Genomic DNA, 23,797 nt, shown 5'->3' with positions numbered 1-23,797 from the left:
AATTACATTGACACTGATTAAAAACAGTAAAATAGTTTATGCTTGGATCCTATTATATAATCCAAAATTGTTCTAATATCAATCTATTAATTAATAGATTTAATATTGTAACCACAAAACCTATTATGTGATAGTATTCTTTTACATTCATATACCACAGCTTGTTCAACCATCCCCAATTTATGGAAATCCTTTCAATTTCCAATATTTTAGTATCAAGAAAAAAATTGCTATAATTTATGCATAGATAGTTCCATTTCCCTTTTTTCATGAACTCTTAGTTGTTTTTGTTTTGTTTGGTTTGGTTTTTGTGAGACAATTGGGGTTAAGTGACTTGCCCAGGGTTACACAATTATGAGGTGTTAATAAAAGGAGGTCAGATTTGAATTCAGGTGCTCCAGACTCCAGGGTTGGTGTTCTATCCACTGAGCAATTTAGCTATCTCTTCGTGATCTCTTTGGAATATAGACCTACTAGTGATATTGCTGAATCAAAGGATATGCCCAGGTTGGTTACCCTTTGTACAGAGTTCCAAATTGTTCTCTAGAACTCTCTCCAAATTGTGCTCTAGAACTGTGGGTCAGTTCCCAATTCCATCAATAGCACATTTTTTTTTTCATATTCTCTCCAACATTTAAATTTTTCTTTTTTGTTATATTAGTTACTCTGATAGATAAAAGTTTCTATCTCAAAATTAATTTAATTTGCATTACTCAAAAGTGACTTAGAGCACTTCTTCATATATATATAGATATTTTTACTTTGTTCATTTAAAAATTGCTATTCATATCCTTTGAACATTTATCAATTCAGGAATGACTTGTATTCTTTAAAAATTTGAATCAGTTCTCTATATATTTGAGATATGAGGCTTTTCTCAGAAATCATATTGTAAAATAATGATTTTCAGCTTTCTACTTTCAGCTTTCCTTCTAAAGCTGGGTGGATTAGTTTTGTTTGTATAAAAGCTTTTAACTTTTATATAATCAAAAGTATCCATTTGAAATTTCATAATGTTTTCTATTTCTTGCTTGGTCATGAATTCTTCTCTTCCTCTACATTTGACAGAGACTACTTATTGCTCTTATAATTTGAATATGGTGTCATCCTTTGTGTCTAAATCATGCACCCACTTTGACCTAATATTGGTATATAGTGTGTGATATGGGCTGATACCTAGTTTGCATCTTATTGTTTTCCAGTTTTCCCAGCAGGTTTTGTCAAAGAATAAATCTTATCATAAAGGTTAGCATCTTTGGTTTTATCAAACACTAGATTTTTATGATGATTTACTACTATGTCTTGTGTACCTAGTGTATTCCACTTATTTCTTATCCTGGACCAAATCTATTTTTTAGTCAGTATCAAATTGTTTTAATTATTAATACTATATAATATAGTTTGAGATCTGGTATTGTGAGGCCAAGTTATTTTGTATTTTTTCACTAATTCTCTTGATATTCTTGACATATTTTCTCCCAGATGAATTTTGGTGTTTTTTTTTCAAGTTCTATAAAATATTTTTTTTGGTATTGTGATTGATAAGGCACTGAATGCCTAAATTAGTTGAGGGAGAATTGCCATTTTTATGTATTGGCTTGCCTATACATGTTTGATATTTTTTTAGTTAAAATCTGACTTATTTGTGTAAAAAGCATTTAGTAATTGTGTTAATATAATTTCTGCATTTGTTTTGGCAGATAGACTCACAAGCTTTTTTTATTTCAATTTTTTTTTTATTTTTAAATTTTTTTCTGGTCATTCATGTATATTAGCTTTTAAAATACATATTACTTTGTGCATTATTTTGGGACAGAAAAATCAGAACAAAAGGGAAAAACCATGAGGGGAAAAAAAAACAGAAAAAAAGTGAACATATGTGTTGATTCACATTCAATCTCTATAGTTTTCTTTCTGGACACAGATATTTTTCTATCCAAACTTTATTGGGATTACCTTGGGTCACTGAACTACTGAGAAGAACCACATTTTTCATAGTTAATCATCACCCAATCTTTCTGTGACTGTGTACAATGTATTCCTGGTTCAGCTTGTTTCACTCAGCATCAATTCATGTAAATATTTCTAGGCCTTTCTAAAATCGGCTTGTTTATCATTTTTTTTATAGAATAATAATATTCCATACATATTCAGCCATTCCTCAACTGATGGGCATCTACACATTTTCTAATTCTTTGCCACACAAAAAAGAGCTGCTACAAACATTTTTGCATATGTGGATCCTTTTCCCTCCTTTATTATTCCCTTAGGATACAGAGCAAGTAGTGATACTTCTGAGTCTAAGCTTATGCAGTTCTTATACTCCTCTGGATATAGTTCCAAATTGCTCTCCAAAATGATTGCATTATTGCACAACTTCACCAACAATGCATTAGTATTACAGTTTTCCCACATCCCCTCCAACATTTGAGCATTATCTTTTCCTGTCATTTTAGCTAATCTGTGTGAGTGATACAAGTGTACATTTTTCAGGCATATATTCTCCAATTGATAAATGGTGAAAGGATGTGAACAATTTTCAGATGACAAAATTAATCCCCATTGCATATAATACTTACTAATAGTTTCAGATAGATACTGCATGTCATTTTAAGGAAAGCTTCATTATTTCCTTTGCTCTCTAGAGGGTTTGTTTTTTTTTTTGTTGTTGTTTTTTTTTAATAGGAATGGGTATTATATATTGGTATAAAGCTTTTTCAACATCTATTGAATAATTATAGAATTTCTATTTTTATTGATATGATCAAATATGTTGACAGTTTTCCTAACATTCAACCAATCCTGCAATCCTAATATGTCCACTTCATCATTGTGTATGATAGTTATGATATATCATGGAAATCACCTTGCAAATATTTTTGTTCAAAACTTTTGTACCGATATTTGTTAGATAAATTGATCTATAATTTTCTTTTTCTGTTTTAGCTCTTCCTGGCTTAGACATCAGCACCATATTTGCATCATAAAAGGAGCTTGGTAGGTCTCTTTCTTCATTTAATTTCCCAAACAGGGTACTCTCTAAAAAACCCCAGAACCTAACAAGATCTGGTTATAATCACCCAAAACCGGAAGTCACTCAATGCAGACAGTAGCACAACCCTGCAGTCACATCCTGCAGTATGGGACTTTTTCTGGGGCAGTTACAAATCTGCACAGCAGCGGGGCACAGCCCAGAGTTGCCTCTAATCTGCACAGTAGGAGGCTCGGCATGGGGCAATAGAATTTTCACAACTGACTGTGCTTCCCTGGGCAAGGACACTTCCCATCCCATTGGGACTATTCACTGGTCAACCACTAATACCCACACCCCACAGCAAGCTTTTACTTGGGGTAGTGAAACTTTCACTGTTCAGCATCTAACCCCAGGGTAGTGGTTAACTGACACAACAGGGGTTCTTTACAGGGCACTTCCACAGCTCCACAGTGCAGGCCTGAATTACTTCCAGGGGGAACTCTTTCCCAGACCACTCCTATACCTCACTGCTATTTGTACTCGGCTGGCAGGACAGCTACCCATCCATACACTTATCACTGCTCTACAGAGGAAGCTGGTAACCTTCTGGCCCTGAAGGCAGACCCTACAGGCTTTAAAAAAATGAGTAAAAAAAATTAAAAAAAATACATAGATAGCTTCTATAGAGAAAGAGAGCAGCTTTTCAACCCCAAGCAGAATAATAGCAGACAGTCTCCAAACAATTGTTGGTGGGTTGAAACAATTCAACACAAAAGGCTCTCCTAGAAGAGACTATTAAAAACCTTAAAAGAGAACTAAAGGAAAAATGGGAAAAGGAAAGAGAAGCTATGAAAGAGAGCAAGAACTTCCTGAAATGTGAATTGGAAGAGGTAAAAAATTCCCAAAAAGTGCAGGGAAACAGAATTTATGAATTAAAAAAGGTTAAGAATTCCCAAGATAGTAGGATTTGTGAATTGGAAAAATAAAATAATTCACTAAAAAAATGTCAAATATTTACTTGGAAAAACAACAGACCTGGAAAATAGATCTAGGAGAGATAACCTGAGGATCATTGCACTACCTGAAAATTATGATGAAAAAAGACCCTAGATACTATTTTACAGGAATGTTGAAAGGTGTTGAAGTTGAATTTAGGTATTGAAAGGTGTTGAAATAATTCATCAAACACCTTCTGAAAAAGACCCTAAAATAAAAACTCCAAGAAATATTATGGCCAAATTTAAGAACTATCAGACTAAAGAAAAAATATTACAAGCAGCCAGGAAAAAACAATTCAAATACTGAGGTGCCACAATAAGGGTCACTCAAGATCTGGCTGCCTCCACATTAAAGGATCAAAGGGCCTGGAATCTGATATTCCGAAAGGCAAAAGAACTTGGAATGCAGCCAAGAATAAAATATCCAGTTAAACTGAGCATTTTTTTCCATTGAAGAAGATGGACATTCAATGAAACAGAGGAATTCCATTTGTTTCTAAGGAAAAAGCCAGAGTTAAACAAAAAATTTGATTTCTAATCATAGAACTCAAGAGAAGCAGATAAAGGTAAAAGGAACTCTTGAGAACTGTATTTCTGTTGTAGATCTACATAAAAACCACATGTATAATTTGATTTTTACTAATAAAATAAAAAGAAAGTAGAAATAGAAAGAATAGTGTCAAAAAGGAAAAGAGGAATTAAAAAAGAGGAAAACATCCCACATGAGTCAAAGGAAACCACAATCTGAGGGAAATAGAGGGGAGGAACATTGTTTGGGAACTCCTCAGGTTGGCTCAAAGAAAATAATTGACATAAATTTTTAAAAATCTTCTCCCACCTCATTAAAAAAGTGGGAGAGGAAAAGGAAAAAGGAAGTAAGAGTAATAAGGAAGGGTACAAAGGGGAAGGATTCAAAGGGAGAGGAGGGATCCTAAAGAGGAAGACTTTAACACAAGTGGGATAAGATTAATAAACTAGGGAAGGGAAAAGGGACAAAAAAAAAACAACCGAATATTATGATACCAAAATAAATTAATAATTTTGGATAAAGTAATGGGATGAACTTCCCATAAAGAGAGGCTGGATCCAGCAGACTGATAAAAAATCAAAACTCTAAATATTTTTTAAAAACATTTAAAAACAAAGAAAAGGTAAAAACTGGGCAAATCTATTATCTTCAATTAAATCAAAAAGAGGTACCATCCTCATCTCAGATCAAACAAAAGCAAAAGGTGTCTAATTAAAAGAATAAGGAAAAACTATTCTTGTAAACATATAACAATGAAAAATCAATAAAACATATATCCAAATATAACATCAACTTCCTAAAAATTAGAAATTGTAGGAAAAAGACAGCAAAACTATAAGGAATCTCAATCCCTTCTCAAAATTAATAAATCAAACCACAAAACAAATAAAAAAAATTAAAAGTAAATTTGAAAAGATCATGTATTTTAAGATTACAGGGCAGGAATTGGTTGGGGGAAAATCGCAGTCTTTATTCCTCAGTGAAAAGGATCCGGGTGGAAGAAAAGGAAGCAAGTGTGCAGCTAGTCAAGAAGCTAGCTTGGCAGCCACACAACCAACACCAGTCTCAACACCCAATCTCCCCAGCTTCTCTTCCTGTCTTCTCTCTGCCTCCAACCACCAAAATGTCATTTCCTATACAACAATAGGACTTCACGGAGGTGGGAAGGGACCATTCTTTATCCAATCATGTATATTAATGATAAGCCCAATTACTATCTAGCCTCATGTACGGGACCTGTGTCACTCAAACCCCACCCATTACATTTCCCGCTTTTTTTATTTTAGAACACCAGTGGTTCCTCCCCTGACCCTCAAGTCAAACCAAGGGAGGTGATTGCCTCTAACTTCTCAGGGAAGGAGGTGAAAGCCCGAAAAGGAGGTGATCACAGCCTCCCGCTTCCAAAAAGGGTGAAAGCACTAAAAGGAATGATCACGCCCTATCTGACATCTAGGAAGGGAGATAAAACCCAAAGGAAATGGGGGTTGCTAGGGAGTTTCGGGCTGAAGGGTTTAATGACAAACCCCATCACAGGGAGGTATTACCAAAAATAAATAACCAAGAGGCTTTAAAGGATGACCCTCCCTCATCAGTGAAACCGATGTGGTAACAAACATAATTTACATGCAAGTAGTGGAATACAAACAATATAAATCACTTGGTGTTGAAAAGATCACCAGAACCTAGGGTTATTAAAAGTCCCATACACCTTCTTCACACCAAAGAGATAGTCCAAAACAATCTATTGTCCAATGTTTCAATGTCAGGGAATCAAATCCCCTGAGTTTTTAATCCTGAAAAAGTCTTTTTATGTTTAGGGGTCCAATGATTCCGCAATTTTGAAGTTTGTAACAGTTTATCATTTCCAGAAATCCAAGATTCCAAAATTTAAATCCTATGTCTCAGAAAACCAAGTTCCTGAGGGTTTTGAAATCCAACATCTTTGATGTCCATAGTCAACATAACTACGCTCTTTCAATGGTAGGCACAATCCAAAGAACCAAATTTCTTGGGTCTTTATTTGTTTCAAAGGTCTGCTCCGTCTTTTGATGGACAAAAAAGGTCGTTGCACCATCATTCCTTCTCCACCTGTGAATACAAGCAAACCCTCTCCCAAAGAGTTAACCTTCTGGTCCTTTCTATTCACCCTTTCTGGTCTCTCCATCACCTGGAAATCTAAGATAGTGGACTGTTAATGAACACACCTTCGTGGGTTATAAACCTTCAGCCGGGCCAGTGCATCTTTTCAAAAATCAAAAGTTAATAGTATAAAGACAGATTAGAATTCTCTAGGTTACCTGTGCCCCCTTTCTTTTTGTTTTGGAGGAGTGTCTTAATATCCTTTTCCCTCCGCTTTTCCCTTCCTTGGAATTAAAAAGGGTAGTGTAAAATCTTATCTGGCAAAAAGTTGAAAAATTTTCTAAAAAGCAGGACCATTGTCTGTTTTATTGCTTGTGGCCCATAATGAAATCTTGTATGAGGAATTCAGTGACCTCGGCTGCCTTTTTTGGATTGCAAAAGTGAATCCTGAAAAGTGTCTACCACAACATGGATGAAAGACAGACGACCAAAAGTTTTTGGGTCACTCCATTTGAATTTCATTGGGTCTCAAACCAAGGGTTCTTCCCTGGGGCAGTGTAGGAGGTGGAAAAGAAGGAAAGCTGTACAGGACACTCCTCCCTCTTTTTATTCAAATTTAAACTGCTGAGCACCTGATGATATTTAGAATGAGATGCCGGTTTTGGAACAAAGGGGTATTGACCAACATAGTTGAAGGAATCCCTTTGAATTGCCATCAAATATGGGACCTGAAGTCCACTATGAGAATGGACATTAATATATAATATTACCTGGATGCTCCTTGGAAGTTTCTTAAAAGAGCTGATATATATTAGAGCTGCAAATTTTATTTGGGCTGTAATTTTTGTACCACACCTACGAAAAGGGAATCGATATTATATTTATGTCTCTGGATAATTAAACTAGAATGATGGGAAATACATTCTGCTGAGTGGTGAAAAGGATTCTGACTACTCTTTTATAGTTAGATCGAGTACAACACAAAATTATTTTGGATCATCCTGAAATTTTGGTCCTTGAAAGGAACTTTGAAACTTTTTTCTTCAGAGTCCATAAAATTAATAGTCTAGTTATCTTTAATGGAGACCGAAAAATTTGGGCCATGGCTAATAAAATTTCCACTTGGGATGGTCTCAAACACACAAATTTGTGTATTGGTATAAAAGGTATATATCTTATCAGGTCTTGTCCCAGAAATTGTACTGCTCATTAGTGCCTTTAATAAAACTAGCCACAAGCACTGGGTGGGGTGTAAGGCTTTGACTGGTTGTGCCAGGAGGTTCCCCCTTCACACTGTTCCTTAGAAGGACTCTGTGGGTGCCTCTTGTGTGGCAAAACATATCTCCAAGGGTTTTGGTGACTCTTTTAAACTTGGATAAACCAGTTCAACTTCTCTCAAAGCCTCTTAGCTCCTTTTAAGCTGGCTGGGAATTTAAAGCACTGTCTCCCTTAAAATGTCATATAAATTGTAACTGAGGTATCAAACCCAACATGGTGCATCCATTGGATATCTCCTATAATTTCTAAAATATTCAATTGTTTAGCTTTTCTGTTCTTGGGAGAGTTTTGACGTAAGCCCTTGGGGTATACTTATATCCTAAATATTGAAAAGGGCATGTCTTTAATTTTTTCTTTCTTTATAATTTTAATTCCTTAGTTTTCTATGGTCTTTTTAGAATCCTCTAAATTTGCCTCAGGGACATCCCAAAATTCATCCATGAAAATGCTTTTTGAATCTTTTTTCTTTAAACAAAACCAGCAACATACATTTGAACATAATGGACTTTTTTCATTCCGGGCAAAATGTCCATTCTATCTTTTATAAAACCCACAAATTAACGGGCACTGAAAAGGAAATCTTTTTCATATCCTCCTTATCAGAGGATAGAATAAAACAATCCAATCTATAAAAGAGGCCATTCTCTGAACTAGTGGAGTAATAGGCTGAAGAGTTTCCCTGGTTTCCATCTTTCATTCCTTTCTTAAATGTTAACATCCTCCATTTTCCAGATTTTTTTCACAACAACATTGGGAATTCCAAGGACTTAGAAAGGTTTTAATTCCTTTCAGCTTTCTTACTATGTCTAATAAGGCCTGAATTTTATCTTTACTTAAGGCCATGCTCTTCCATAGTGTATCATTTTCATTGATGGAAAATAAAGGTGTTTAAGCCTTCAAAAAGCCCTGCTTAAAAAAACCAAGTATCATTTTAACCCTAATTGCTGTAAAATGTCTTTCCCAAGATTGATGGGATTTTTCAACTATAAAAGGGTAAAACCCTGTTTTCCTTCAAAAGTCCATCTTAGGGCAGCACTAACTTAGCTGTATTGTCCTCCTACACCAGAATTGGTGCCTTTTTTGGCCAGTGATTAGCTGCCCTCTAATGACCTCCGATCTGCAAAATGTTACAACCTTCCAATGGAAGGCCTTTATATAGATTTGAGCATGGTCGGTCCATTGACAGGCATCTGTTTTTTGGATCTGGAATCAGAATCTGGGACATCAAGACTGCATTTAGGTTTTTGGGAAAGTAAACCTGGCCTTTTCTCCTGGGTGGTCCACAGTCTGTATTGGTGACTGGAAATTACCATTCCCCATTTCCCACATCATTGGATGGCACCCTTTTTCGTACTTTGGAGGTAAAATGGTCAAGTCTGTGCCTGGGCAAGGGATCCATAGGCGGAAGAACAATTTCCCTCTCCAGGGGTATCTCAGTTGTCTCAGCTTACAACTTTTCTCCCTAATTTAAATCCCTTTCTTCCACGGTTGCCCTGGATGATTGATTTGTAATCCTTTCCCATCATATGGCTTCCTGGCTGATTGGTCATATTGGGGTTTGGGCCCGGCACCTCTGGGTGCCCTTGGCTGCCATCATGCCCCAAGTGTTTTTGCCTGGGGCCCCTGGGCGGGCCCTCACCCTTCCCAAGCTGTCACATTCGGGCCCAAAAGTCTGTTGCATTTTGGACATGGGATGGGCTTGTTCCCACCCTGTTTTCTCATTCTGCCTCTATACCAACTTGGCTTTCAGATGCCCTTTAACCACAAAGCATTGATGTGTTTCTCTAGAAGTCCCTTGCCGGAAGGGACCCCACCCTGTTGGGATGGTGGGAAGTCTGCATTAGGGGAAGTCTGGCTATAAAAGGCATTTGTCCCACTGTGGCAAGCATGAACTCCTATAAAGGACATCTTCAGATCCTGAAAATCCTTCTCATCATTAGCATTTTCCTTCAGTTGCCTTATTAAAAATGTTGTTGGTTTTCCCATAGTTCTTGTGATAGCAGTCTGAAACCCCAAAAGTCAGCAAGGCTATTCCCTTGCATTATTTTTGAAGGCCTCCCTTTATTTTTATTGGAATAATCACGCTTTATAGCATTAGCAGCAATTTGCCCCTTTGCTATAAATAAAAACCGTGCTGTACGTCTGCATATGGACCATACCTTGTTTAGGTCTGGTGATTTGCCAAATTCTTTTTTGGGCTTTTCTAGGCTCACTATATTAAAAGTCACATTAATTTTGTCCAGGTTCTAAACATACCCTTTTAGATTTCCAGTCATCAATAAACCCGGAAATTCTGTAACAATCTTAACATAACTGATGTAGCCCCAATTAGTAGGCCTTTTTTGATCTTTAATGATTTCTAAGTTAAAAAGAAGGGATTTCTTCAACTTTGTTGACCTGAGGCATTAGACTGGGAAATTACAGGAACATAATGGTTGAACCCCGGTTCCCCCTTTTTCGGCCTTCATTAAGCCCTCTTGAAGCCTACTCAAGTTTGGTCCTGTCCTGCCCCCCCCCCTGTCCCTCCTCCCTCCATCCGGAGGTGGGTTGTGGAAGAGTCAATCACTTCTCCTGGGTGGGGTGGGCCCTCCTGACGGAAAGTCACCCCCCCTTTCACAATCTCCATGCCCTGTGGGATATGGTCATTAATTCTTCACTGTCTTCCTCCTTAATATCATGGCTAATTTGAGGAGGAGTGGAAGGAAACCAATTTTTTCTTTCTTCTAGGATTTTAGTGCTAAGAAATACATTTATAAATAAAATCCCATAAAGAATGGGGACCATATTCCTAAAATGTATGGCATTCTTTCCACCGGGACCATTATCTGAAAGATCTTCCTCCTCTAAGATCAAGGGGAGATGATTTATTACCACAAATCTGCTATCTGTTCCCAATTATAAGTAACCAAATTTCTGTGTTAATCATTTTCATACCCCCACTCGGGGTGGGGTTAGAAATGGAGGGGAGTCTTTAGCAGATTTGTCCCATTTTGCCAAAAAAAAAAAAAAGATTACTGGTTTGTTTTTAGAAAAAAGTTCCTTATTAACAATACCACCCAAGTTCCTTAGGGGAGACTTCTTCAGTCCTTGTTACCGTTGGGGTTCCAAATGTGAAGATGATTGGTATTTAAGATCAGCAGGAACAGGAATTGTTGGGAAAATTCAGTCTTTATTCTCAGTGAAGAAGGATCCAGGTGGAAGGAAATCAGTAGCAATTGCAGCTAGTCAAAAGCTACTCAACCAGCAGCCACCAAACCAACTCCTAATCCCCAGCCAATTCTCCCAGCATTCTTCCTGTTTCTCTCTCTGCCTCCACCCACCAAAATCGTATTTCCTATACAACACATCAGGACTTTTGGAAGGAGGGACCATTTTTCCAACTGTATTAATGGATAGCCCAATTACTTTGCCTCATGTACTTGGGACCTCAATAGCCAAACCTAATTACATAAATAGAATATTAGAAAAACTACTATGATAATCTTTGGAAAAAGGTGTCAGAAAAGAATAACTTTCCTCAGCAGTTCGTGGAACCTACACAAAAATTGACCATATATTAAGACATAAAGACCTCAAAATTAAATGCAGGAAGGCAGAAATAGTAAATGCTTTCTTTTCAGATTGTGATGCAATGAAAACTATATTCAACAAAAAGTTAGGGCTAAATAGACCAAAAAGTAACTGGAAATTAAATAATCTCATCTAAAAGAATAATGGGTGAAACACAAAATACAAAGAAATAAACGGAGACATACCAAAATTTTGGGGATACAGCCAAAGTGGTAATAAGGAAATTTTTATATCCTTAGACATGAATAAAATAGAAAAAAGGTTAATGTTGGGCTTGCAACTTAAAAGCTAGAAAAAAAAAATTGAAAACCCCAATCAATTAACTGCAAATTCTAAAATTAAAGGAGAAATTAATAATATCAAAAGTAAAAAAAAAAAAAAAAAACTTTGAACTAATAAATAAACTAAAAATTGGTTTAAGAAAAAAACCAAAAAATTTAAAATTTTTTAAATCATTAGAAAAGAGAGGAAAATAAATTAGTAATCTTAAAATGAAAAGGGGCTTTCCATTGAAAGAAATTAAAGAAATAATAAAGATTTGCCCCTTTATCCCAATAATTTGTAACCTAAGTGAAATGGATGACTACCTCCTAGGCTTCCCAATTAACAGAGGAGGAAGAAATTGCTTAAATAGTCCATTTCAGAAAAAATAAATAGAACAATATTAATCAACTCCTAAAATAAATCCTCAAGACCAGATGGATTTAATGTAATTTACCAAACATTTAAAACAATTAGCCCAAAGGTACAAAACTATTTGAAAAAAAAAGGGAATGAAGGAATCCTACTAACTTCCTTTTTATGACACAGACATGGTACTGATACCTAAAAGGTAGGTTGAAAAAGAAAAATGACCAATCTCCTAATGAATATTGATGCTAAAATTTTAAATAAGATATTACAAAAGAGTACAAAAAATCCCCAGGATAATACACCATGATCAAGAGGATTTATACCAGGAATGCAGGGATGGCTCAATATTAGGAAAACTATCAGTATATTTGGCCATTTTAATAACCAAATTAACAAAAACCATATGATCATCTGAATAGATTCAGAAAAAGCATTTGATAAAATCCAACATTCATTCCTATTAAAAAAAAAAACTTGAAAGTATAGGAATAAATGGACTTTTTCTTAAAATAATCAGTAGCATCTATTTAAAACCATCAGTAACATCATTTAATGGAACAACCCAAACCATTCCCAATAAGATCAGGGAGGAAACAAGTTTGCCCAATATCACCATTACTATTCAATATTATGAAATGCAAAAAAAAAGAAAAAAGAGATGAAAAAAGAGGCAGGAAATCAAATTATCACCTTTGCAGATGATATAATTAAACTTTAGAACCCGCAAACATAAAAACTATTAAAGAATTCACAATTTTGTTAGGATACAAAAATACAACATAAATCACCAGCATTTTTATACAGCACTAACAAAATCCAACAGCAAGAGATACAAAGAGAAATTTCATTTAAAATAAATGTCAATGATAAAAAATATTTGGGAATCTCTTTGCCAAGGGAAAATAAGGAACTTTAGTAAAATACAAAAAACTCCACAAAATAAAATCAAACAAAAACTAAAATATCTGCTCTTAGAAATTGAGCTAATATAATAAAGATGACAATACTACCTAACCTAATCTATTTACTTAGTGCTATATCAATCAAACTCTAAAGAAACTATTTTGCTGACCTAGAAAAAATAAAAACTAAATTCACCTGGAAGAACAAAAGGTCAATAATTTCAAAGGGAATTGATGAAAAAATGCAAATGAAGGTGGCCTAACTGTACCAGATCTAAAACTATATTATAAAAGCTGTGGTCATCAAAACCATTTGGTACTGGCTAAGAAACAGAGTAGTGTATCAGTGGAACAGGTTAGGTTCACAGAACAAAATAGTCACGACTGTGGTAATCTAGTTTTTGACAATCCCAAAGATGCTGTTTTCATGCATTTTATTTTGCTTCTTTTTTTCTAAACTGGTGTGATTGGATTTTTCTTGTGCAGCAGAATAATTATATATATGTACATATATTGGATTTAACATATATATTCTATCATGTTTAACATGTATTGGTCTACGTCATCTTGAAGAAGGCATGGGGAAGGGAGGGATTTGGAACACAAGGTTTTGCAAGGGGTAATGTCTAAGAATTCTCCACACATATGTTTTGAAAAATAAAAAGTTTTAATAAAATATAAATTTGAATGTTTCTTTTCAGCAATATGTCACTGAAAAAGGGAACTATAGGATGGTAGCTAGGGATGATTTCATGTTTTAATGGCTTTATTTTTAGAGATTATATTAAATTTTGGGGAAAGAATAAATTAAGATGTAGAGGGATTTTGAGGTTTGAATGAAAAGTCATTTTTCTTCATCTTGAGTAGTTTTGATGCATTGGGGTAACTGGAATCTTCAGTGAGAGAAAAATAGAAGAATGCTTTTTTGTAAGGAGGAAACAGTTGAAATTCATAGGATTATAAGTTTAGATAATAAGAGAACAAAGAGGTTGTTGGGTCTAATCCTATTAGTTATAGAGGAACAGAGTGACTTACTTGTTTAGAATCATAGAGTTAACAAGTAATTATAATTGGATTTGAATGTAGGTATTCCTGATACAAAGTCCATCACCATATATATTCAACCAAATTAGCAATTGAGGAAAATAGTTATGAGGGAGGATGATTTTGGAATGTAATAGTCACAAGCAAAACAAACTAGGAAACCCTAAGGGAAGGAATAGGGAAAATTATTAACAAGAAAAGAAAAGAAAGAGAAAATCAAGGGGAGTAAAGATTTGTAACAGGTTATCTCTTAAATAATTGGGAAATGGCTGAACAAATTATGGTCTTGCAATATTAGGATGCTCTAAAACCTGATTAAAAAGAAAACTTCAGAGAATCCTGATAGTGTGAACTGATACATGAGTTTCTTTTGTCAAATTTTGTGTATATGTATTTATTCCTAACATTGTCTATGCCACATTGTAGCAGTTGCTATGTTACACAAGCAAAGCATAAAAAGAGGAGAATATATTTGATAAAAGTATTAGAGAAATAAGAAGATTCTTTAGATGATGTGGTGCTCCAAGACCTTCTGTTCAGAAATGACATTGTACTGTCAAACCCTTAAAATTACAGAATTTCTTTGATAAGATCCAAAGTTATATTTTAAAAATCAACTTAAAAATACACAGATATGAAAAAGGTGGATGAAGCATACGTTATTCACTATAACATGCAACTGATAGACAACTCATTAATTTGATCCATATATATATATATATATATATATATATATATATATATGTTAGAAACTACATGCAGATGAATAGACATATGAAGATATGTAATGAACCATGAACTGAATTCAATAAGAGAATAAGCTGACGTGTTCTGGAAAATGCAAAGTATTCAGTGACCCCATATTGCTTCTTGATTAAAAAACATATTTTTTTTTCATTTCAGTATTTTCCTCATTGATTTTATGTGGTTCTCAGAATTATGGCATATCATCTTTGTTGAATTTAGATTGCAGGTAACCCAAAGAGCACTGGAAAGATATGATAGAGATAAATATTCACACTATCAGTGATGAAATATTTATAAAATATGAGATAAAATAAGTTATCAAGGAAATATATTAACAGAAAAGGAAAGGAGAATGTCATGTTTTTAGAGTTTGGTATACTAGAAGGATGTTTTAAATGCTATACCATTTCCCATGGAGTGTTGAAAAAATTAGAGTAATACTTTTATTGTTTTGGATACATCCTTAATGAATACTTGTGTGAAAAGATAGACTAGATTTCCACAAGAAAAAGAACATGAGCAGATTGTGACCTATAGATATTCTAGGAATGCACAAAATTTTAGGATCATAGATTCTATTAAGATGTTGAGATTGCCCTAGCAGATGTAGGAATGCATTTGGAGCCCATTTTCCTAATAATGTTGTCTTCTATTTCTTGTACTGTTACTGTTAGTTGATGAACTTTATTCATTCTATGCCATGTGTTATCCCAAAAGGTAATGTCATATAAGGACATATTTGACATATTTGAAGAATTTGAGAAGTATGAATAAACTAATATGAATCAATATCCTAAATCACCCAGTTAACAAGCATTGATATTGGAATATGGGGAAAACTCTCCAGGTTTAGTGTTTTGTTTTTTTTTAAACAACACACTGTTGATTAACATAGGACAACAATATACTCCTTAAGGCTAATTAGGGTTTTAATATAAAAATGTTTCTTTTTGCATTTAAAAATATTTGTTTTTAAGCACTTTGTAAATGTATTTCCATTCAGATGCATTAGCTGTGTCTGAGAATGTATGTCTTATTTGGCATCTCTACTCCATTACCCCTCTAATAAGACCTGGAGATGTGTTTAATTATCATTCTGGAGAAAGTTTTTATTCCCATACTTCAGCTTCCTTTTTTGTTGATCTCTATAAACTCTTTCATCTATTGGTGAATTTCTCCTGCTACCTTCATTTTGAGAAAGACTCCAAGGAATCTATGCCTCACTCCACATAGTTTACTATGTTACTATTATAGTGACACATCACTGTGAGGATACTTCTCCTACTCCCATTCCCATTGGCTTCTTTTGTTGTGTTTTCTTTTCTTATTAGAATTCAAGCATAGGTAGTATTTTCTTTCCTTGGTGCTTAGCACAATGCCTGGCACATAGTAAGCCCTTAATAAAAAGCTTGTTATAATAACTGACATTGTATAAAAATACTTTTAGGTTTGCAGAGCACTTTAAAATTATTTTCTTTCTTTTTTGTTTCTTTTTGCCTGACACTATCAGTGTTATTATTTTCCACATGTTTAACTTGTGAAGAAGCTTTCTAGTAAGATGAGTTTAAGTAACACCTAGAGTCAACTGTAAAAAGTGTAAAGCCAGATTTGAATTCAGTTCTTCCTCATTCCAGATTCTGTGCCACTTATCTGTCTGAATGCTGCTTAGAACAGAGTTCTGTCGTCTTTCAAAAGCTATTTTTCTTCACATTATTATTGTTGTCCTAAAATAATTTGCCTCATTTTATTCTGTATCTATCTCTATAGGTCTTTCTTTTTCTCTTAATCTTTCATATTTGTCATTTCTTATGGAGCTATATTTTTTCATTACATTCACTTATTTATCCCCCCCATATATTCAGTTATTTTCCCCACTACAGAAAGTATTTCTGTAAATATCTTTGTTCTTTGCCTTTGTGTATATGCATGCATTTTATATTTGCGCATATGTATATATGTTATACACATGCATGCATCTATAATATATTTATATATGTGCCTACAAAAGTATATGCATGTGTCACACACACACACACACACACACACACGCATACCCTTGAGATGTATACCAAAGACTCCTCAAAGTGTCTTTGTTCAATAGGAAATAAGCACAGTGGTTTCTGTAAGTCAGGGGTTTTCAGTCAAACTAGAGCTCAATGGGATTCAATCAGTTTCCCAAGTTTTACCAGCCCATTGCCCAACCTTTGTTACTAGTTTAGATCATTAGGCACAATTTGGAGAATGTTTTGCTGCTTATTAGTGAGAATATGAAAATCCTCCATTCTATGTTTTTTTTTTTTTTTTAATTTCAAGGAACACAAATTTATTGGTTCTTCATTCTCTTCACAGTCAGTAGACATAGACCAATTTAAATTTGGCTGTTTCAGCAATCATTAATTTTTCAAGGCTGGGATTATCCAAGCTTGTTTACAATTTCAGAGAAGTGGGAAATGTCACACTATAGCAGCCAGAATTGAGTTTGGTCTGATTTAATTACCATGACTGGGCACATGTTCCACACTAAGAAGTGAGGTTGCGTACACAATCATACAAGGAGCTCTGGAATGCATAGTTGATAAAGCTTTCCCAGAAAATGCTACAAGCTAAATTATAAGGTAATTGAAAGGGTGCCCTTTATTAAAAAAAAAAAAAAAAAGCCTTCTGCAGCTGATTGAGGGTGTGAGTATAATTTAAAGTTTGCAATACGGGTGAATTTATAGTCCAACTTTTGGAAGATAGCCAGTACCCTAGCCACTTCCAGAAACTACATCACCACCTGCTAATACATTTGTTTAGAACTGAGTCATAAGGAAGACTGCAGATTACAAATCATTAAATCTCCATCAAGCAATGTTACTTTACTTATTCTTTCCCAGCCCCGGTTTGATGGAGTGTAGCACTAGTCTCTTGGATGATCTGAAGCCATAGTGCTTCCCATTATTGAAGAGAGATCTAGTTTCTGAGTCATCACCGAGCACAGAGGATCCGGTTTACAGAGGGTTTGAGTGAGTTTTTACCATTGGAAAAATCCCATTTAACCCATCAATCTTATTCTTTAGGCCACTTCAGTATGAGAGCCCAATGTAAGGCCTAAGTATGGTGTATTATAGTGTTCCTAGGACAAATTCAGCTTTTCATTAGGGTGCAAATAACAATTTGAACCTGTGAAAGGGTACAGAAAAAAGATTTGATTTCCCTCAAGGTCTTATAGACTGAGATAGTTACTATGTTAGTTACATATGTTAGTATAAAGTAATCTTTTAAGTCCTTTAAGACCTGTTTGCTCTGATGTATAGTAAAGTAGAGATTTCAATGGTGTCTTGGAGTATTGAGTGGTTATATCTCTGAGGCAGCATTTTAGAGTGAATGGAGCATGGAATGTGACTCTGCCTTTTCTAGCTACATGACAATAGACAGATCACTTAAATTATTTGGGCTTTCCTTAAATTTCCTTTGTAATTGAGATAATAACTACTCTACTTTCCCATTTGCAGAATTTTTGTTTAGTGTTTTCTAATTTATTTCAATAGATATTTGTTTTAAAAAGCCCCTATCCTTAAGAAGCTTATGCTGTAGGAGAATTCAACAGTACATAGATTGAAAAATACAAAGAAATTTTAGAAGAGAAACCAGTAATATCTAGGAGGATTAAGAAATATTTTCCATAGATTAGGGAGTCTTTTCTTCCTTGTGGTAGTTAGAAAGAACCTGTCTTGTTGGAAACTTTCCATGTGTTAATTCCTGTATAGATAACATGTACACTAGATTGTAAATTCCCTGACATATGGGATTGTGCCCAATTCTTTGAATCCTCCTCAATGCTGAGTAAAGTGTCTTTATCTGGTAAGGAAGCAATAAACATTTATTGAATTGAATACCATTGTTGAATAAAGTAGTAAATGAAGAAGATAAGAAGATGGCTAATCTGAATTAAACTTAGATTTTTTCCTATTATCTTACAAGTGCTTCCCCACTTCAAAGTACTAGACTTCTACCTAGCTTCCAATACCACCCAATCAAACATAGCAATGAAATACATATATATATAGATATACACACACACACACACACACACACACACATATATATATATATATATTTAGGATGGTTATCAATCAGTTGAATTTATTAAATGCCTACCATGTGCTCAACACTATTGTGACCCGTTGAACTTGGAAGCCCAAAACAACTATCAAAACTATCTCCATTGGCATTTCAGTAGTAATACTTAAAAATACAATACCAGATATTATAATGTAAAGTGCAAAACAAGGAAAGTAATAGCACAGATATCATGTGAAGCTAATTTTCAAATGATATAATGGATGAGTCAGTATTGTAGATCACATTTGCACAAATCCATTCAATGACTGTCAATGATTTGACTACAATTGTTTTGCAATTTAGAATTCCCAGGTTAATTAATGACTTTTAGAAAAGATATAACCAGTACAGCAGCTAGGTTATATACTGGATATAAACTTCATATCAGGGAGACTTGAGTCTGAATCTTGCCTTAGTCCCTGTGTGCCCCTTTGCAACTTTAAGCTTTCTGGGCCTTAGTTTTTTCATCTGTAAAATGAGAGAGTTGGCCTGCCTTACTGCTAATAACCCTTTCAGCTCCAAATTTATTATTTTGCTAATTGAATAGATCTCTCTGCATTTAGTCCTGTTTTGCATAGATGATAAGTGACCATTATGTCCTTTCTGAGTGTTCAAATGCTATTGACACACTTAATTTCTCCAAATATCATTTTACTCCTCTGCAATCTAAAGGACTATATCAGTGTGTCTTCACCAATTTCTGCACAACTCTTCCTCCTATTGTGCTCACTCTTAGCTTCTTAGTGTATGTATTCTTCTCCCAATGAAACTGTCCTCCTCACCCCCATTTGCTTTTCTTAGCTTTCATATAACAAAGATCCCCATTTTTTCTACACTTACCAAATCAGAATTCTCATTCTGCCACTATAATGATGACCTCATCTAGTTTTAGGGAAAATGATGGCTAATTAACCAGTTTCTGCTAAGAGATTAATTTCTAAACTTTAGATCAGATTACACAGCTCTGTGACATAGATGGTGAAGTATTTGACCTGAAGACAGGAAGACAAGTTCAAGTGTACATTCAGGGACTATGATTTGAGAGTATTCACTTAAGCTTCATGCACCTCAATTTCTTCAGTCATAAAATAGGGATAATAATAGCATTTCTCTGTCAGGGTTGCTGAGGGCATAAAGTGAGATAATATTTGGAAAATGTAATACATAGCATATCATAGATTATGATTGTTTCCTTCTTTCTTCTAGGTTGGTGTATTAGTAGTATTACACTGGTAATTAAAAAAGGACATCATTATTGACCAAAAATACTCAGTCTCAGAAGATAAGACTTTTTTATGTGTTAAAGCTTGGGGAATGTAGATAAGGTATTTGGGAGGCGAGGACAGTCTTCCTATTGACCTTTAATCCATACTACTTTGCAACTAGCCCAAATGTTTAAAATATGAATCACATTGAATTTGTAAACTGTTTGAGACTTAGAATAAAAAGTATACTAAAGAAGTAAATACTATTAAAACATAAATTATTATAGTCAATTTAAAAAATTAAGTATATAATACCAATACATGTTGTTGTTGTTGTTGTTGTTGTGTGTGTGATAAAAGATTCAGCTGCTTTAATGTTATTTCCTGGGGTATGAAATCCCATTAAAACATTTTTATTCCCATTGTAATGATCCAAAGAGAAAAAGAAGTTGTCAATCAATATCATTCCTTTCTAATATTAAATGTTCTTTCTGGAAATAAGAGCTGGGATCCTATTAACTATTTCAGTATTTTTTAAAAATACCTTTTCAAAGTACCTTCAGTTATAAGTACTTTATGTGTACAACTAAGGCCCTCTGAGTCTGTTTTCAATATTTAAGATTTTATAACTTTATGAACAAACATTTGGTATTTTTTTAAAATGAAGCTATTTGCAAACTGTTTTTCAATTCTAGAGTATCTATAGCAGCCTAGGCCCCTCTCAGTTGTCCCTTAGTGCCTCTGCCCTTCACACATTAGGCACTTCTGACTTAAATGGAATTGTTATGATCTGTATATTTTGGGTCTGCATCTTTTCCTTTAACTCATGCCAAGCCTTGCCAATTGTTCTCAGCCTTAGTAGGATGGCCACTGGATGGCTCATAGGAAGCAGACCCAAAGCAAAGCTGCTTTCATTTGTGTGTATGTAGTGTGTGTGTGTGTGTGTGTGTGTGTGTGTGTGTGTGTGTAGAAAGGAGAGAGAGGGTGGGAAGGAAAGAGAGAAAAAAAATGAGAGAAAACATTAATGTGCAACCATATGGGATTGTTTAGGAGAATACATCTGTCTCTCCCTATTAGCAACTTGTATCCTGGAGCTCATTTTGCCTACCAACAAAAATTGTTATGATCAAATTCATAAGGCACCTCTAGTCCCTAATCCAGGTCCCTATACTTAGGAGGCACTTAGAAAGTATCTGTTGGATTTAATTACCTTTAGTTTTCATCTTCCAGGCAGAAAACACAATAGAGTGAAATCCATTGAACTCACGAGTGCCCCATCTTCTACTAATCATTTACTTTAAGATATATATTTTTTTACATTTTCTAACAATCCAGTAATTACCCCTAATGTTATCCTTTTCCATTGCCAAATTCAATGACTTCCCTAACCAGTAAAAGGTAAGAGAAACTCAGGAGCACTCATACACACTTTTATGTGTATGTTTATATATTAAGAAAATTGGAAAAGAAAGGAAAAAGTATGGGTAAGGGGGAAGTTCTTGATCAAATGAGGAATAGGGATAATCTCAAAATCTATATTAAACAATTATATTTTTGTGAAATTTAAAGTGTTACTAAAAATAAATTTAATATAAGGAGAATGACAACCTGGGGCAGAGAGAGACTAGTTCTTTGCAGCAAGTTTCTATGATAAAGGATTGATAATCAATACATAAAATAAATATAACTATATATGAATTAGTCATTTCAAAATAGTCAATGGCTGTGAAAAGGCAGTTCTCAAAGAAAAGCATTCCACCCAAAACATATGAAAGAATGTTCCAAATTACAAAAAAAGAAAAGGAAGTGCAAATTATAACACTTCTAAATTTCTACCTCACAATCTTCAAATATGAATCAAAATAAATAAATAAAGGCAGTTGTTACAGGGGCTGTGGGGCAAAAAACATCCTAATGTATTGGTTTTGAATGCCCTAACCATTTTGAAAAAAAATTTTTTTATATCATACCTAAAAAAGTCTGTAAACATTGCATAACCTTTGACTCAGCAATACCATCATTAGACGTATCTCAAAAAGATGAAAGACAGAAGAAAGAGACTGATGAATACAAAATATATTTCAACATATGTTGTGTGACAACATAAAATTTAAAATTAAATGGGTGCTCATCATTTGAGGTATAACTAAACATACACTATATAAGAGAAGAGGAAAGGAATAATAAATAGTACTTACTATTTGCTCAACACTATACAGAATATTTCACAAATATTCTCTCACTTGATAATGTTCCATTAGATTTTTATAATGGAATATCATTGTGTCACAAGAAATAGCAAGATGAATAGCTTTAGAGGAAAGTGAAAATTCTGATATGAATTGATGAAGAATGAAGTGAATAAAACCCAGAGACTTTCTATGATAATTACAAATTATAATTGTTAAAGTTATTTTCCTTTACAATATTGTAATTATAAAGGAAAAAATAACTTTAATAATTTCAAAATTCTTAGTTCTCAGAACAGCTTGGTGACTTGGTAATAAATACAGGTAGCTAAAGATAAAGCACCCTTTTCTTCTTTTGGTAGAGAAGTGGTAAATTGTAGGTATAGCATAAGAAATTTTCATGACCAACATATCAATTTGTTTTCCTTGGCTATAATTATTGTGACAATGGAAGGATTTTGGGGGGTGGGTGGGTAGAGAATTGTAGGGTTGTTAGATAATTATAATTAATGATGGGGGAAAAATGAGCATCAGTGAACTATTACAAAAACAATAGTGCCAGAGGATCAAAAAAATGGCAGCTTGGATGATATTAGGCTTGACACTTTAACCATTCCTTTCAGATTTTTAGTTGCCCATAAAATTCCCTTTGTTTGAAAGCCTGCATTTTGAATTAGCTTGAATGTTCCTGTTTTAGAAGCATTCCCCCCCCCCCAATTCCCTATGCCCATATTCTGGAAAGTCTACAAATTCTCTACCCCTGCTCTGTGTATCTTCATGTCAAGCTTGATGTCAGTCTTCCATGACAATTCCATAATCCACATTTGGCTCATGCTCAGCTCATCTGAAAGAAACTGTGAATAACACCATCTCCAAACCAGCTGGATATTTGAGCTTTTTGCAAACTCTTGGATAAGAATAATAGAAGTGGGAAAGTTGATGCATCTTAGTACATCTTGCATGCCTGATGAGCCTGAAATTTGGAGCAGGTTTCAAAGGAAAAAGGAAAGGAATGAACTGAAACAAGAAACATACCCACAGCTGCAGTGAAAACAGTATGACACATAGGAAAACCTGAATACTGTGTGCCTTGGAGTTCAGTATGATCTTGCAAACAGTACTATTGGACCACCCTAGAGTGCATTCAGAAATTAATTTTAAAAACTCAAGAGAATGTGAGAACTGAAAGGGTTGTTTTACATAAGATAAGTTCAATTTGTGATTCTTGCAAAAGTAAAGGCCACCAAAGCACTAACCCCTCCCCTCCCCAAGCATTTTAAATAGAAACACATTTTCATTTTTTTATTAAGTAGTCCCACAGCTGGACATATACACAATGAAGCAAAGTCCCCATAATCATAAGGGAGATAACGTGAGGTTAGGGAAAAGCTTGGGAACAAAGTAGATGCCCATTGATTCTAGGCTAAACAAAATGTGCCACATTGTATGCAGAAATTGAAAAGGACATGTGTGGAGATTCCCTACCTACTTTTGACTGATTATGTGTATTCCTTCAGAACCTGGATCCTTTGGGGATTGTAAATT

Source organism: Sarcophilus harrisii, chromosome 5 (assembly GCF_902635505.1).
Source record: "Sarcophilus harrisii chromosome 5, mSarHar1.11, whole genome shotgun sequence".
NCBI lineage: Eukaryota > Metazoa > Chordata > Mammalia > Dasyuromorphia > Dasyuridae > Sarcophilus > Sarcophilus harrisii.
The sequence above is the reverse complement of the archived record's forward strand: the minus strand, read 5'-3'. Positions refer to the sequence as shown.